The sequence below is a fragment of the Lipotes vexillifer genome, unplaced genomic scaffold (assembly GCF_000442215.2).
Source record: "Lipotes vexillifer unplaced genomic scaffold, Lipotes_vexillifer_v1.1 scaffold1008, whole genome shotgun sequence".
NCBI lineage: Eukaryota > Metazoa > Chordata > Mammalia > Artiodactyla > Lipotidae > Lipotes > Lipotes vexillifer.
Genome location: NW_006772616.1, coordinates 1292429 through 1310158, shown reverse-complemented (window position 1 = coordinate 1310158; position 17730 = coordinate 1292429).

Genomic DNA, 17730 nt, shown 5'->3' with positions numbered 1-17730 from the left:
GGAGTTTTTTTTTTTTTTTTTTTTTTTTTTTTTGCTGTACGCGGGCCTCTCACTACTGTGGCCTCTCCCGCTGTGGAGCACAGGCTCCGGACAGGCAGGCCCAGCAGCCATGGCTCACAGGCCCAGCTGCTCTGCGGCATGTGGGATCTTCTCGGACCGGGGCACGAACCCGTGTCCCCTGCATCGGCAGGCGGACTCTCAACCACTGCACCACCAGGGAAGCCCTACAATAGCATTTTTAAAAATTAGGAATTTATTGTCACATCTGAAAATAGAGTATAGCACAGGGAACTATGCTCAATAGTTTGTAACAACCTATAAGGGAAAAGAATCTGAAAAAGAATATATACATATGTATAACTGAATCACTGTGCTATGACATTGTAAATCAACTATACTTTAATTAAAATTTTTAATTTAATTAAAAAAAAAAGAAAATGGCAATATTTCAACCAAGACTAGATTTCTGACTTCTCTCTTAACAAAAATATCTAGCAACTCTGGGTACATATTCCTGAACAGCAACATTGAGCAGAAATGACAGAACCACTTCCCCTTTTATGCAGGTCTTACACGCTCCAGCTCACCACACTCCTCACCACTCCCTATTGTCCTGCCCCCCTGCACACTCCACACATCTACATCATCTGTCTGGCTCTTGGACACAACTGAGTCTACAATCCTAAATCTAAGCTAACAGAAATGCTGGATGACTGGAACCCCTCCTAGAGCTTTCGGGTAAATGATGCCCTAAGTGGTAACCAGACTCATGCTTTACCTTTACAGGCTTGAAAAAATCACAGACAGAACAGAAAGGAACAACCCAGAAAACAAACGCTCACATTTTAGGGTCAAACCACGGGCAGAACAAGAGAAGATGCAAAGTCAACAGACAAGGAAGCCAAGAGGGGGAATGGTGGAGTTATGAGGCACAGATTGATTTGATTAGTTCAAGAATTATTTGGAGAACCAAATTATGTGCTGGGCTTTCCTCTCTGCAAGGCATTCCAAGATCCAGAGATGGGTAATGTTGCTTTTAAAGGAGTTACGCCAAGTCCAACACTACATAGAGCCTTCCCTCCTTCCCCATTCATTTGTCAGTTTTGAAATGTGAGAATGCAAGCCCAGTAGGTTAAATTAAAAGTGTAGTCACTGGGGCGATGTATTAATGCTCTTAAAATTGAAATGAAAATTAAAATCTAAAATAAGATCTCTTACACTCACCTGTATCTATATGTTGACTCCTTTTCAGAGAGGCTGGAATGCTCAGGACTCAATATAAGAAAATAAAATGGTGTGTGTTTGACAACCACATGCTATTCAAAATTAAAAGAGCTTAATTTTAAAACTGGTACAAGAAAAGACATATAATTTGCTCGCTATGCACACAATAAATTAAAAACTAAAAAGAGGCAATGAGTGTGAAATATTAAATATTTACTTCTCAGGGTATTTTTGTGCACTCTGATACTAATGGGTAATAATAATTACTGTGCCTTATCCAAGACACACCTAGACTGGGAAATTAAATTCCCAGCAAATGGGAGATATATCAGTCGATGCACATGCTTAATTCCTATTATGTTAATACAACCAGAGGAAATGCACCCATGGAAAACAAGAGATCCCCAGAAACTTAATATAATGGGAAATCTGGAAGGGTCTTTTCCCTTGGAAGTAGGGGAATTAATTCCATTTAAATTTCTCAAAATAAATATGCATCCAGGACAGAAAAGCTGAGTACATAAATGATTTCATAGAAAACAACTCACAAATGACACGTCAGTCTCCTCTGTATATTAAAAACTTGAAGATGGAAGTAATGGTAATCATAAATAGTAGATTTTAAATGGTTTTACATGGCAATATAAAAGTTGGCAACCCTATAAACCTTGAACATGGCTTGGGACCCTAGGAGGAAGCTCAGTCAAGGAAATCATTCATCCATCTGAGACCCCACGTCTTTAATAGGAGATGCCTTGTCCTTCTGTTCTCTTTTCTATTTGTTAATTCTAATTCCCCATTAAAGAGTCTATTTGACCACAGGGATACGAAGCCCAGTAGATATCAGAGCCATGCCTCCAAGTCACACATGGAAAAGGGGATCAGCCCCGGAGCAGTGGTTAAGGTAATTCACGAGTCAAGAGGCTGGAGCTCTAGTGCAAAGCTCTGCTCTTTAACCACCTGGATGACCTTGATCTTGACCTCCGTATTTATATCCGTAAAGAAGGATAGTAATAATCCCTATCCACCTACTTCACAAAACTGAAAGTCCAAAAGAATGATATGTATGTGTGAAGGTAACTGCAAAGGTAATTGCAAAGCACTCTACAACTGCAAGGACCATAAGTAATTTGGTGCTGAATGTCCTGCTTTTCAGAGCTTTCATTTATTATGAATTTTTTGTCTTTTGGCCTTTTTTCAAGTATTAGAGTCATACACATCAGTATAAACAAATTAAAAAGAGAGAAGCAGACAGAAGAGGAGATACTATTCATGTTCTCACCACCCCAAAATAACACCCATGAACACTGTACATATATCAATCTCAGCCAGGGTTGTCTCCCCACCCCAGGGGACATTTGGCAATTTCTGGAGACATTTTTGGTTATTCCCTGTTCAGAAAGAGGTAGATGAGGGTTGCTACTGGAATCTAGTGAGTAGAGGCCCTGGATGCCACTAAACATCCTACGGTGCACAGTACAGCCCTCTACAATAAAGAATTATTCAACCCCAAATGTCAATGGTGCCAAGAATGAGAAACCCTGACCTAAAATACATGCATGTATGTGTGTGTAGCATCACATGTGGCATTAATGCCAGAGGGCCATTCTACACTGTTTCACCAAATTAAGCTAGGTGGAAGGGCAATCCCAGAATCTCCCATTTAACCAATGTTTGCTGCTACAATAACAACATACAGGCAATAAAAGAAATTTAACATAGAAATTATAAAATATTTCTCCACATACATTAAATGGAGGCAGTGTTTATGATAATATAACACCATTTACTCTCCCAACTTCTTCAATAACTGCAGGAAGCTGCTGAAGAGATGAGTGAAGAGAAATAGGATGGCTTTTGCTCAAGCAGATTTAGGGGTGAAAAAATATTCTCGTGGGTAATTTTTTTTTTGGTTTTCTTATTAATAAGTAGTTAGAGTTAAGAAAATAAATAAGTTTTCTATTTTAAATTCTATTTACTAAAAGTAAATATTACTTTTGACACAGCTAAGAAATCAAGCATCAAAACTCGACCAAAGCAAATTGAATAATTAAGTTAATAGAAATGGAAAGATCTCAAATAGGAAAGACGTTCCACAACTTCTTCTTAAAGAACAATGTAGAAAAAGATACCAGTTAAATGAGCCCCTCATCTTAATCAAAATCAGAACTACCATCTTATTTTTCTCTTAGTAACATACAGTATACATCTTTATATGTTATGTTTCATATAATATGTATATATATACACATACATGTATATACATATGTATATATACATATATATACACAGCACAAAAATACTTCATTGTTTGGGTGTATATAATTTACTTAGTCAATACCTCACTGCAAATATTTTAATTCCAATCTTTCGTTAAAGTAAACAATGCTACTCTGAACATCTTCATTGTTAAGTCCTACGTACATCTTGAATTATGTTGTTAAATTGGTAGAAGAGGAATTGGAAGTCAAATTGTAGTTCATATAGTCGTTGCCCTCCAAGAGATTTTTACTGGAAGGCAAAATTCAAGTTCACCTTTACACTTGCTGTTTTACCTTCTCTAACAACCTGATTCTACTCCTGAAAGTCATGCCCACTGCCATTTCTGGTGAGCAGGATTGTTTTCAATGACAGTGATTACTTTATGCACAGGAGATATGCCTCAGCCTGTCCAAAACAGCCTATATTAAAGTGACTGCCAGGTTTTGATTCAACCAACTGAGTACTGATCACTGAATTACGATTCACGTAAAAGTTCACAGAGACAGACCCATAGCAAATCTGATTCAGCCACGAGAGGAGCCCTAATTAGCAGTTTGTCATTCCTTCAAACTAACCTCCTAACCTCATCCAACTGTCTGTGTGTCAATTCAATTTACATAAGTAATTAATTTGTTAAATGTTGTCCCAAAGCACTACGTTCAGGCCTCCTCTTTCTGATGGGTTCTCAGCAAACACTCATGGAGACGGACATTATTTGAAGTTTCCGACCTTTCTTTTGTTGTCCCTATTGTCAAGAATTTGGTCTTTATTTTTCTTCTGACAACTGCTCGGCTGAACTAGAAGATACTGGAAGTGGTTTGGCCAACCTCATCCAAGACACATGAGGGTCTCAACAGGGGAAAATTCAGAAATAACTACACTGTGTTTTTTTAAAGTCATTACAGCAGACTATGTTTGTGCCTGGGCATATATGCCATTTATACAAAATACTTCTAATCAAGTGAAAAGGGTTCCTCAAATGTGAAAAGCGCCCCATAGTTCAATAATCTGGACCATGATATCACGGTGCTGCAGTTCTTCTCTCTGGCCACTAGGGTGTCATTTTTCTGCTCCAAAAGGGAATTGGCTAGATGGGGCCTCTAACCTATAATAACCCCCTCCAAGTGTGAATTTATTCTTTCCCGCCTTGCTAGCAATTTTTACTTTTCCAGCTTGTCACGCAGAATCTTGCAAGTCTCCCTGGAAGGTGACTCATATTTAAATATGAATGGGGCAGCTGGCTTCTGTTATCTTAAAGGGTTGCATTATGTCACTGCACATTTTCAGCTGGGGTAATAACAAACTGTGCTCTTTCCACGTATCAGTCCAGTGATATATATTTGTATAAGATCACAGGGACTTATAAGCTGTCTGAAATTTTTCCAGCTCTAAAAATTAAGACCAAGGTACTCGGTTTCTTAAGAAATTCAGCAACAACAACTAAAAACATCCGTTTATTACTCGTCGTGCTGTTTAGGATTATTTCTTAAAAGAATGATGATGATGATGACAACTATGATATCGACAAGAACAATGGTAATAAAGGTTAACTTGTGCTGACATTCACCACACACCTGGTGCTGTGCCAACAGCTTTCCCTGTAGTCTTCACTACACTCCAAAGAGAGAGATACTCTGAGTGTGCCCAACTTTCAGATAACAACTCTACGGGCTTAATGGGAAAAGGTCAAAGAGTTAGAAAATGGAAGAGGCAGGCTGTGAAAGTAGCCAATTTTAACTCCAAAGTTTGTACTCTTAACCATTAAGATATGCATTCATCCACATGTCTTAGTAAATAATTTTCTAAGGTTCTGGTAAGCAAATCTTAAATTTTCCTCAGGATGTACATCCTCCAGGAAACCTTTCCCGGCCACCCAAGGCTAGATGGGATGTCCTGAACTCTCCTACCACATGCAGAAGGCCTCTACGAGACCAGGCAGCACACTGTGTTTACCAACCTGTCACTCCTGCCCCCACAACGGTGTGACAAGTCCTTGGGGACACCAACTTCATCTCTTCTAAGGGCACCCAGTACTGGTAGGCACTTGGTAGGTGTTTGATCGAAGAATGAGCATATCAGCAAATGAATTCTACCTCCTTTATCACAGAGCAGACAAGTGGCATTTCAGCCCTACATTTCTCTTCTATTTTCCAATCATCCTCCATGAAATTTATCTCACTGGAAAGTTATCCCCAAACCTGCTTCCTTCCAAAGAATGGCAGGCACTGGAGTTGGACTACCTGGGTTAGAATTCTGGGCCATCACTCCCTTGATGTAGAGCTAAAGTTTAACCCTCTTAGGTCTGTTTCCTTAGCAGTGAAATGGGTTCTAAAACAGCACCTAATCTACACTACAGAGCCGGGAGGTGGATTAAACATCATAACACAGGTACTGTGATTAGAATAGTGACCGACACAGAGCAAAAACTTAGTATACGCTAAGTACAGTAGTAACAGCAAAAGTATTACTAGCTGTAGTTGTAGGTATAGGATCACTAGTATTAGCAGGAAAAGTACTCCCTGAAAAACTGAGCATGAGGAATCAAGGAGGAAAGAGGAGGACACAGCCTCAATTTTTAAAAGTTTATATGCTATGTGGTGCTTTCCCTGTAAAGGACATAGCTATGTCATCAAAAACGCATCTTCTTTAAACATTCCCCCAAACCAGTTACAAAATAATAATTCTTATGTGCCAACGACTATGTTAAATATGTATGTGCGTTACGTAATTTAATCTCCATAACAACGTTTCAAGGTAAGTCCTGTTAACCTCAGTTACAGATGAGGAAGTAAAGATTCAGAGAAATAACAGTCATCTGCCAAGGACCACACAGCTGGTAAGTTATGGCACCAGGAATATGAGTCTGAATTTCTTTACTTGATGGCCTGTCCCTTCCACTAGACTGAAAGCACTATGGGGCAACAGACCACAACTTCTGTTCATTGTTATATTCACAGCCCATTGCATAATAGCAATAGGGCATTTTGGGATGTGTGGGGAAAAAAATGAATAAATAAATGGATGAATAAATCCAGAGCCTAAACTCTTAAACAAAGTGTGCCTCTTAGTTATCTGAGATGAATGACATTTTTGTATAACACATTACTAGCAAAATTAGAGGCTGGCTCAGAAATTTTATAATAATGATAATAATAATGCTTACTGAGTACCTACTATATTCATTGTTCCTTTGCTAAAGGCCTTGTAAAGGTCTTGCTAATACTTACAGCAATCCACAAAGTAGATAGTATTATTTCTATTTTACCAATACTTGATTACCCAGTTATGCAGGAATTTAAAGCAGGTCTTTTCCTGAAGCCCAAGGCTTTCCACTTTGGGATCTCAACTCTGAAACAGGAACAAAGACAGGTGTGTGCTCTGTTTACTCTCAAAGAGACACACGAGATTCAAGCCAGCCAAACCCCAGTAGTTAAAAAAGCTTCGTAACTCCATTGACTGTGCCCAAGAAGAATCGTCCATGATGCCAGATCACTCTAGGTGGCCTGTGTGTGCAGAACTTTATTTCCCCTACTAGTATATTTCACAGGGTTGAAGGCACACTCAGAGTTATGGACCTTCTGCTGTCTGCGTCCTTCAGGGAACAGGTATACAGATTTGTTCTTTGACTTTTGACCACTAGCAGTGACTTTATTCCAGCACCTGATGCTTAGTTTTAAGTTCCCGTAGCCTCATGCCTCTGCCAAATGTTACACCAAGCAATGGATTTGCTTATACATATCAATAAATTCCTGCAAAACCTTTCCATTTCTCTGCTACTGACCAAACCTGAAGTGCCTTCTCACTTCTCCTACACACTCCAAAGAATACCATCTGATGAATAAAGACAAGAATCAATGAATCCATTCATTCATTTTCTTAACAACTACTCAGTGAGTGCCTACTGTGCATCATGCATGGTCATTTTTGGAGACACCAAGTAAAATCAATGGCAATGACTGCTATTGCTGTTGACTCTCTTCATCCTTCTTTTGCATATTGACAGAATAATGGTCCCCCAAAGATGTCTACATCCAAATCCTCAGAACCTGTGAATATATTACCTAACCTGAGAAAAGGGACTTTGCAGATGTTAATCACCCTGAGGTGGGGTATGAGCTTGAATCATCTGGATAAGCCCAACCTAGTCACATGAGTCAACAAAGCCATTTCCTGCTAAGGTGACAGGCAGAGGAAGATGTGACTATGGAAGAAAAGTCAGAGGGATGCAACATGGCTGGCTTTCATGATGGAAGAAGGGACCATGAGTCAAAGAATGCCAGGAAGCGGCCTCTAGAAGCTGGAAAAGCCAAGGAAACAAATGACCAGCTACAGCCTCCAGAAAGGAATGCAGCCCTGCCAACACCTTCATTTTAGCTCAGTGAGACCTAGAATGGTAACATAATAAATTTATATTGTTTGTATGTGATACTTTGTTACAAAAGCAATAGGAAACTGATACACACAGCAACCGAAAAAGAAACAGCTCTCCTAGGCTTCCAAATAGCAGGGAAACCTGCTGTACAGCACAGGGAGCTCAGCTCAGTGCTCTGTGATGACCTAGATGGGTGGGACTGGGGGAGGGGGGAGGGAGGTCCAATAGGGAGGGGATATATGTATACATATAGATGATTCACTTCATTGTATAGCAGAAACTGACACAACACTGTAAAGCGATTATACTCCAATAAAAAAAATTTTTTAAGTATATCAAGGGTAAATATCAACTTTTGTGCCTAAAAGCTGTAAAGTACAAGAACGTAATGAATAATAAAATAAATATTAGCACTGGATATACTTGATACGAGCTGCAAAAATTCCTATTGCACGTATCACATTGCAAATCTTCCAAAATCAATACGCAACATGAGTGGATTAAAATGTGCTCTCTCACCAACTGGGTTAGATGGTCATTCCTTATACCCAGTCAGCAGGACTCCAAACTGCTCACCAAAAAGATAGGCAGCAATCACTTGATTTTCATTTTTTCACTTCAAATATTTTCATTGGTCACATTCACCTGTAAATCTGTTCTTTCCAAAAAAAAAAAAAATGTGTTTTCCACTCAGATCATTTCATCCACTAGGAGAGGAAAGAAAAAAGGACTGGAGCTGTGCCAAAGAAGAAAAAAAGTTAATTTTCTTGCCAGTGGAGGACCTTGTTAAAATGAAACATCTTTCCCATGAAATGGATGCTAACACAACACAACATAATACTAATAAAGCCTTTTCATAATATTTTTCCTAAAGATTACTTGCATTTTAAAAATTGCCTTTTCTATCGCCCCCAAGTGATGCTTAAAAAGATACATCACTTCTGAACAAGTGTTAGTTTTTCCTTGCATTTCTGGTTAACTTACATATGCTTTTGTGAAGTTATCTTTCGTCAAAAAAACTTAACAAAAGAAAAGATCCTTTAGAGCTAAAAGGAATCATTTGTATGATTTAAAGAAGGGCTAATAAAGCCCCACATTTTTCCAAGATAACACACATGCATGGCAGACCCATACTTGTGCTTAACAACTGGGGGAAAAAAGGACTTGTGTTTAACATTTCACAAACAATATATTCATTTTTTGTGTATTTAATACCTGCAATTTTAAACGCAGGCTTCTAAATATTCACTAGTGACTTCATAATGAAAATTGAATGCTTTTGGATCTTGGGGGAGGAGGGATGCATAAATTTTTAAGGAAATATGTATCTGCTTTTTCCTCCCTCAAGAAAAAGGAGGGTGGATAAAGAAAGCATTGATGGTGTCAGGGTGTTGAACCGCTGGTGAGCAGGTGTGTGCTGTTGAAGGGGCCTCTGGTGAATTGAAAGCTTTTAAAAGAGATTGATTCTCTTGCTTAACTAGTTATTTCAAACATGCTTTTAAAGGTATTAATTACTTTACGGAAAAGAGTCTCCATTTGCTTCTAAATTGTTTCTTTGGGTGATTCTTTGCTGGCAAAAATGTCTGGGGTAGAAGTTAACAATCTGTCACCATAATTTGCAGTATAACATTTAAATGTTATACTTAAAATTACAGAAAATATTTGTGTCATTCAAATTATATGTAAAATATATTTATAATATATTCAAAATATATTTAAAATTTTATAAAATATTTATAATTATTTTATATGAAAAATTACAGATTTATATGTAAAACAATTACATGTATTATTCTATACATACATAAATTATATGTAGATGCTAGATGGAACATCTCTTAAAAGAACTTCGGTTTTTGTTTTATTCATACATGGATGCATATTCTACATAAGTCTATGAAAACTTCTACTACTTATTTTATCTTGCAGGATTCTGTAAATTAAAATAAGACATTAATTGGCATCTTCACTACCTTCAGTACCTGTCCCCAGTGCTACAAAGCTGTTTATTCAAGGATTTTTCAGTTTAATCTGAAGGTATTTAAATCTGCATCAAAAGAGCAACTTTGGCCCCAAGTATTTTAAAAGACATCGAATCTAGTACCACAAGGGTAGACACCACTGTAATTAAGTCCTCAAAAGGTTAAGCATGATTCCATACCTCCTTGTGACTTAACTCTTAGGTTTTAGCAGCCTGGGGCATCCAGGTTCGCATGAAAAATATTTTTGCAGCCCCTCAGGTACATTATATTCTCCAAGTGCAAAAGAAAACTTTCCAGTGACAAGAGGCCATTTTGCCAATTTGCTGCCCAGAACACAGACTAATGAGTCACAGACAGCAGAAAAAAGAAATTTAACACTCCTGGCATTAATGAGCCGGGTAGGGATTAGTCATTTTAAACGATCCTTAGTAATGCCATAAAGCAACAAAATAACACTTTGAAAAAAAAAACCCACAGGCTCCTTGATGTTTGAGCAACTTTAACCCAGCACCTACCAAAATTTGTAGAAATACATTCCCTATGCCACGATTTCTATACCTTTCTCCACGTAAACATTTTGAAACCAAAAAAGAATACTAAAGAAAATAACCCTATCAATTGTGTTCACTCCTCTTAGATTTTTAATAATACTAACAGAAATTTACCATCACCTATACAGAGTCTGAAAAGCTTCACTGCTAATGTGAAATACATAGATAAGTGAAACACAGAAGGAAAAAAATCGACATCAAAAATGCATATTTCATTGGCCCAAAATACATTTCAAGACACTGAATGAATATCTAATTGTTAAAACCAATACAAAAGACTGAAGCCTTCCTCTCAATGTTCTCAACAGGATAATGCAGTGTAACAGTTTATAAACACAAGCCAGGAATTAAAATTTAAAACTACCCCAGGTCAGAAATGAGACCACTTTATAATTAGAGAAAAAACTACTGGTCCCCAATGGAGATTAAGAAGGAGATGGTTTCTGAAAATGTACATAAGAGCGACAAAAATAAACAACTTCCACAGTCTGGTGACACAATTCTGTTCCCTTGTGATGGAAACACAAAAAGGAGTCTCTAACAAGCTCCAAAAATATGTGGATGTGTATTTTAAGGAAAATTTAGCTTTCCAGACAACTATGTTTTTCTGCTGGAAATAATTAACTAACATAAAAATGATACACGGGTGTGTGCTAAAAGGACATTTAAGTGAAACAGGTTGAAGGGCTTCAAAAATTTACCAAAGATTACACTAAAGCTGGATGTGTAAGAGGTAGTGATAACACAATTTGGGGCGGCTCCTTTTTGAAGCAAAGATGGTTTGGGCTTTAGCAGGAGCCAGGCTTGCATAGCTAATCAGTGGCATGACCAGCCCAGGCTCCAAAGTAGGAGTCCCGGTCAGCCCCTTGCAATCCATATACACTCAATACTCGTTACGTTGGATATGCCTTGTTCTTGACCTAAATGCAATAGAAATTCTTCCTTGGGGTGCATGATATACACGAAAAAGTACAACTTCTTTTTAAAACACCATTAGAATATTTCATTGTGTGTGGACATACACTCTTGTTACTCCTAAATGCTATTCTATTGAGTACAGTTTATATTCACTGGCAAAGCGAAATCTCCAGGGAAGCCAGAGAGGGAATGCAATTTCTGGTAATAACAGCTCACAACAGTGAATACTATCCACTTATCCCCACAATTTCCAGCTATTTTGGACTCCTTTCTGAATTAACCTTTCATATCAAAAGGAGCAATTCTGCACACAAGAGACTCCGGTACAATTTCATGCATAATTTATTCACTCAGTTCAACATTAAACGCACAGTCCTTGACTTTGTCAAGGTGGATTCTGTTGGCAGACTTCACAAGCAGCAAAACAGGAGAAATGAGATCTACAACTCAACCTCTTCACCTATGCTGTCTGGTGAGAGATGGGGGGTGGGGACATGGGAAAGAGAAAAAGAACACAAGACTGTAACAGGACGCGTTGTCATCTGGAGAATCACCGGCAAGCACACAGTATTTTCACATCAGTCAACTCTCAAAGGTTTTGTTTTTTTTTTTTAAGTCCAGAAAAACTGTAACAAGTTTGAATTCTATTTCACCCACAGAAGTCTAGGGCAATTTGTTACCTTCCTGACAATTCTACCATTCAAGGGAAACAATACTTTTATCCTGAGTTGCTTAGTAGGCCAGTTGGAAGAAATGACTCAAAGCTGCTATTCAAACAAACCCACACATTAGCTTGAGGTCATATTAGGAGGGCTCGTTTTAGAAATTTAAATAACACAGACTTTCCAATGAGATCCCAAATCCCAGATGTGCACGTCCAAATTGGCCTTCAAGAACGCAGACATTCGTTTTCTCTCTTAAACTACCCATTTAAACCCTCAAATGAGGGACGCGTGCAACCAGTTGTAAAAACCGAACCCTGATCCTCCATGAAACTGTTCCTTGGCCCTTTTAGTGTCAGCTGACGCTGAGTAGACAGAACATTCATTTGCTCTCCTTGAAAAGGCCCCTTCATTCAGAGCCATTTAAGCCACACACCTGAATCCAACTACTGTCCGGATTAAAACCCACAGACTGCTCTAGTTCCCAGTCTCACGGACGACAAACTATTTTGTTCATCCTGTAACATAGGGTTTTTCCCTGTCAATGATTACTGTATTAGGACTTAACACATACCGGCAACTTTGCTATCATTATTAAATTTATTCCAACGAATGTCACCACGAGATGGTGTTATTAACATCCACGAGTTGCAGATGCAGAAACTGAGGCTGAGATTCCGATCACTATGCGAACCACTTCCCCTGCAGGCCTCCCTCTGCCTCGAAAGGCAAACTGTGAAGCTTAAGCAATGATTTGAATTTTAACACTGAAACAAACTAAGCGATTTCCCCAAATACACTAGACGAAGTGAACTGCTCCGTAACTTCAGCACTTGCCCTTTAAAATGTGACGTCCCAGCAGCCAAGGCCCACTTTCCAAACCTGTGGATAATACGAGGCCTAGGAGTATACAACGAGACGCCCTTGGAAACTCCACAGAACGCTGGAAATTTTCACGCAGGACACTTGGCAAAAGTCTTTAAATTTCAACGTTCTTAGCCAGCTTCCCCCACAGGCTACTCTGAAGAAGCGCAAAGCACATAAATTGGAGCCTTTTACCAAAACTGAGCCTTACTTTTCTAATTTGCCTTTAAGTTTATTGCGAGACCATGAAAATTAAATACCTCTGGTACCGTCAAAGTAGCTCGCTGAGAGTTTAGCCGTGTTTCTCGGTTACCATTCAGCATCCTTTTTACAGCCTCGAGATAGTTTCTGGATTGGAACCAAATCACTGAAATCTGTAAAAATTCAGAGGTGCGGCAGGTTTTCTGTATGACCTTTTCCACACCCGAGATGTTCGTGGACTCGCGTCCCGCTGAGAAGCTTAGGAGCGCCATTTTGCCCTGGATTCCACTGACCCGCCTCCCCAAGCCACCCGTGCAATTTGAGATGATTGGCAGGTGGGTGGGAATAGGCGGAGCCACGCCCAACGCTTTCCGCCCGACGCTTTCCACCCAACGTGAGAACGCAGCGGCTGGAGTCACCGGTATTCCCACCGCTCATCACCCTTGCTGCGCATGCCCAAGGGAATGTAATTTCCCTGTAATATCAGATCCCTGGAACAGGACCTCATGCTTCCACCACAGCCAAGCCTCAAAGCTTCTAGAATTCGATTTATTAGAAGCCACACAGAGCTTTATCTCCTGATAGACACTCAGAAGAATGTCCGCTCCTTTGCTTCCCAGCCTGGTGACCTGAGGCACGTGTCTTAACCCTTCTGCACCTCAGTTTCCACATTAGGAAACCAGTGGAATAAAAGCTACTTTAGAGAACTGCTGTAGGAACTTAACCTGAAAATGATTTTAAGTTGCTTAACCCACTGCTTGGCACAAAAGTGTTCAGTGTTCATGGGTGAGATTTATTTGCTCTCCATGCATGATAACAATTTTAATTTTAACCTCCACAACACATCTGGGAGGTAGTTGTTGTAATATCTGTCATACGCCTGTGGAATCAAAAGCCAGGAGTTATGTTACATGTGTCAGTCAGTGTTGCTCAGCGGGTAAGTGGGGAGCTGGAATGTGACCGTGTAGCTCTTTGACTTCAAGGCCCCAAAAGCTGAAATCACCATACTATGGTGCCACACTAATAAATATTGCTAAAAGGAGCTTTGCAAGAACTGACGAAGTACCAAGGAGGGACTTAAAAAGGGCCATAAGTTTAACTTGCAACTAAATAAATGTAATTCACTACTCTCTATTCTTGCATCATTTTTTGAAGCACCCCATAAAAGGGATGTCCAAAATCAGGCTCCTAGAAGGAGGCTGGTGCTTCACCAAGATCCCCTTTCTCAGCTGGTGCATGTGGCCACCAGCTGCTGGGAGGTCCACTGCAAAGGGCCATTTTGTAACCTCTGCAAAAGAATCGCCTTTGGCGGATGGAAGTCACTTCCCCCGAGACAGAGACTTCCAGGAGGTGTTTTACTCAGGATTCTCTGGAGAAGTAGAACAAATAGAATGTGTGTATGGAAGAAATTTATTATAAGGCATTGGCTCACACTGTTATAGTTAGCAAGTCCAGATCTGGAGTGTGAGCTGGAAGCCTGGAGACCCAGGAGAGCTGATGGTGCACATGAAGTCAAAGGCAGTCTGCTGGAGAATTCCTTCTCACTTGGGAGTCCTTCAACTGATTGGACAAGGCCCACCCACAGTATGGAGGGCAATCTGCTTTACTCAAAATTCAGGGATTTAAATGTTAATATCATCCAAAAACATTCTTGACCCATAAAATTAACCATTGCAGGAGGTTACCCCCAGGCCCTCCACTTTCAGATGGCCAGTGAGTGATATAGGATTCAAAGAGCCCAGGTAGGAAGGACATCTTTATGGACCAGACTGAGGCTAGATTTTACATGAGATCATATTCTTGCTTGGACTTTCCCCTTCCCTATTCAGCTTCCATCTCTCTCACACAGGTTTGTCATAAGAAGATGTTCTTCAATAATCACATACAGGGGCTTCCCTGGTGGTGCAGTGGTTGAGAGTCCACCTGCCGATGCAGGGGACACGGGTTCATGCCCCGGTCCGGGAAGATCCCACATGCTGCGGAGCGGCTAGGTCCATGAGCCATGGCCGCTGAGTCTGCGCGTCTGGAGCCTGTGCTCCACAACGGGAGAGGACACGGGTTCGTGCCCCGGTCCGGGAAGATCCCACATGCTGCGGAGCGGCTAGGTCCATGAGCCATGGCCGCTGAGTCTGCGCGTCTGGAGCCTGTGCTCCACAACGGGAGAGGCCACAACAGTGAGAGGCCCGTGTACCGCAAAAAAAAAAAACAAATCACATACAACATAACCAAATCCCTGTCTCAGGCTTTGCTTCTGGGGAAACCATGCCAAGACAATCCCTATTAGCCCCTGATTAGCTCCTGAATCACTCCACACTTTTTCAGTTTTACTCAACTCCTCTGCTTGTGTTTGTCTCACTCCACGTGTTCTCCTATTATGAATTGTGCTATTCTGACTCCACCTTCAGCTGTCTGTTTGACAAATTGCCCCTACTCACTCAACCCCTTCACAAAATCTTCATCTCACTGTGGGGTCCCATGAATCCAAACTGAAAACCAGGGCTTAAGGAAATTTCATTTACTTATAAATTTCCATCACAGGTTTTTGGCATGTATTGGAACTGCATTCATAATGAATGACAGTTACCTGGACCTTCGTTCTACAGCTGTATTTGAGGTCCGGGATGCCAGAATGCCTTTTGGTATAAACTAACTTATGCTAAGATCCCTAAGAAGTTTTTAAACTCCCCTTGATTGAGGTTAACAAGAAATTACCACAGATAAGAAACTTACCATATACCCATGATATATTGCCACTCAATAGCAAATTGGATTAGTATTTTAAACTGGCTAACTCATACCCTCTGACCATTTTTCTCAACTCTAATAACCCTCAACACAGAGTGCCAGGTTAATATAATCAAACATCTTAATATGAGAGTCAAATCCCTCCACGCTTTGAGCTCCACAACTTTATTAACTTTACCTGACAAACCATCCTTCCACATCAAGATGGTGTCTTAGTCTGTTTGGGCTGCTATAACAAAAATAATATAGATTGGGTGGCTTAAACATCATTTATTTCTTGCAGTTCTGGAGCTGGGAATTCTGAGATCAAGGTACCAACTGATTCAGTGTCTGGTGAGGACCAGTTTCTGGTTCCTAGGCAGCCATCTCCTCACTGTGTCTTCACATGGTGGAGGGGCTAGAGAGCTCTCTGGGGCACTAATAAGGGCACTAATACCATTCACAAGAACTCCACCCACATGACCTAATCATCTCCCAAAGACCCCACTTTCAAATACCATCACATTGGGGCTTAGTTTTCAACATATAGAAGCATCATCATCCACCTGACCTAGCTAAAAAGCAGGGTGAAAACTTCAACTTCATCCTCTCCTTCAGCCTCCATGGAGTCACCAAGTCTCTTCAGTGAAGTGCTCTCACATCCTTCCAATCTGTCCCCTCTTGCTCATTCACATCAGAGTCTCCCTTATTCATCCTCTTTCATTTTGACAGTTACAAGCATCTCCTAGCTGGTCTCCCTGCCTCCTGCCTCTCACCTCTGATCATTGTATCCCTGGAGATCATGTTCTCTGAGGTCATTTACAAGACTGAATCCCTCCTATGTATCAGAAGGCTTTTCATGAGTGATCCAAGCATACCTCTCTAGCCTCTCCCCCTTCCCAGACCCCTCAGCCTCCATACTCTGACCTTCCCATCGTTCCCACACATCCTGTCACCTTTAGGCCCTCCAAGAATCACTCCAGGTCCTTGGTGATTTTACACCAGCTGCTCAATGTGCCCAGAAGGTAACTTGCCTCTTCACCCACACTCACCCTCAACAAACTTCTACTCACATCATTCAACTCCCAGTCACATTCTGTCTTCATTTGGGTTCTAAAAGTAGAGCCTGAATTGAGGACTTGTATGCAGGTGATTTACTTGGAAATTATTCACAGAAAGCAGGGGAGCAAAGAGGGAAGACTGAGGTAGCAAAGGAAGCAAAGTTAATAAAGCCACAGTATCAAGGTGGTTGCTATTGGCAATCTCAGGACTATTGAAAACCACAATGAATCCTTCTTAGAATTGTTCCTTTATTAAAGGTGGGGAGACTGGGGCGTTGATCTACTGGCTTTCCTTTCCCCATCAGTGGGAGGTGGCCACTGGGGGCATTAACTACCTGGGCACTTCTGTACTTTACTTCCAGGTCCTGATGCTTCAGAAAAAACAAAACAAAAAACCTCAGGCAGCAAAGCTGGCCGGCACAGCTCACACCCTCAATGTGTGGGAACTCTCTACTGCCTGAGCAACGGAATCAGAGGTGGACAGAGGGGATAAAAGGCCCCCAGAGCATCTGCTACATCTTTTTTGCAAAGCTTTCCCCCACTCCTCCAACGACAGGAATTCTTCAAAAGCCCTCTGTGTTTAGTCCTTACTGCAGCACTTCTGGAGTTTATTGTGACTGTTTACTGCTCACTATCTTGCCCCCGTTAGGCTGTGAGCTCCCAGAGGGTATGTTCTCCTAGTAGAGAAGTTGCTCCATTCTAGAATTCCTCAAACATTTGTTAAATGAATCAATAACTAAAGCTCCTCCTAAGCCATTCCATGATCCTAAATGTCTAATTCTACATATTTGGAACACAGATAAAAAGATAAGCTACCGGGGCTTCCCTGGTGGCGCAGTGGTTGAGAGTCCGCCTGCCGATGCAGGGGACACGGGTTCGTGCTCCGGTCCGGGAAGATCCCACATGCCG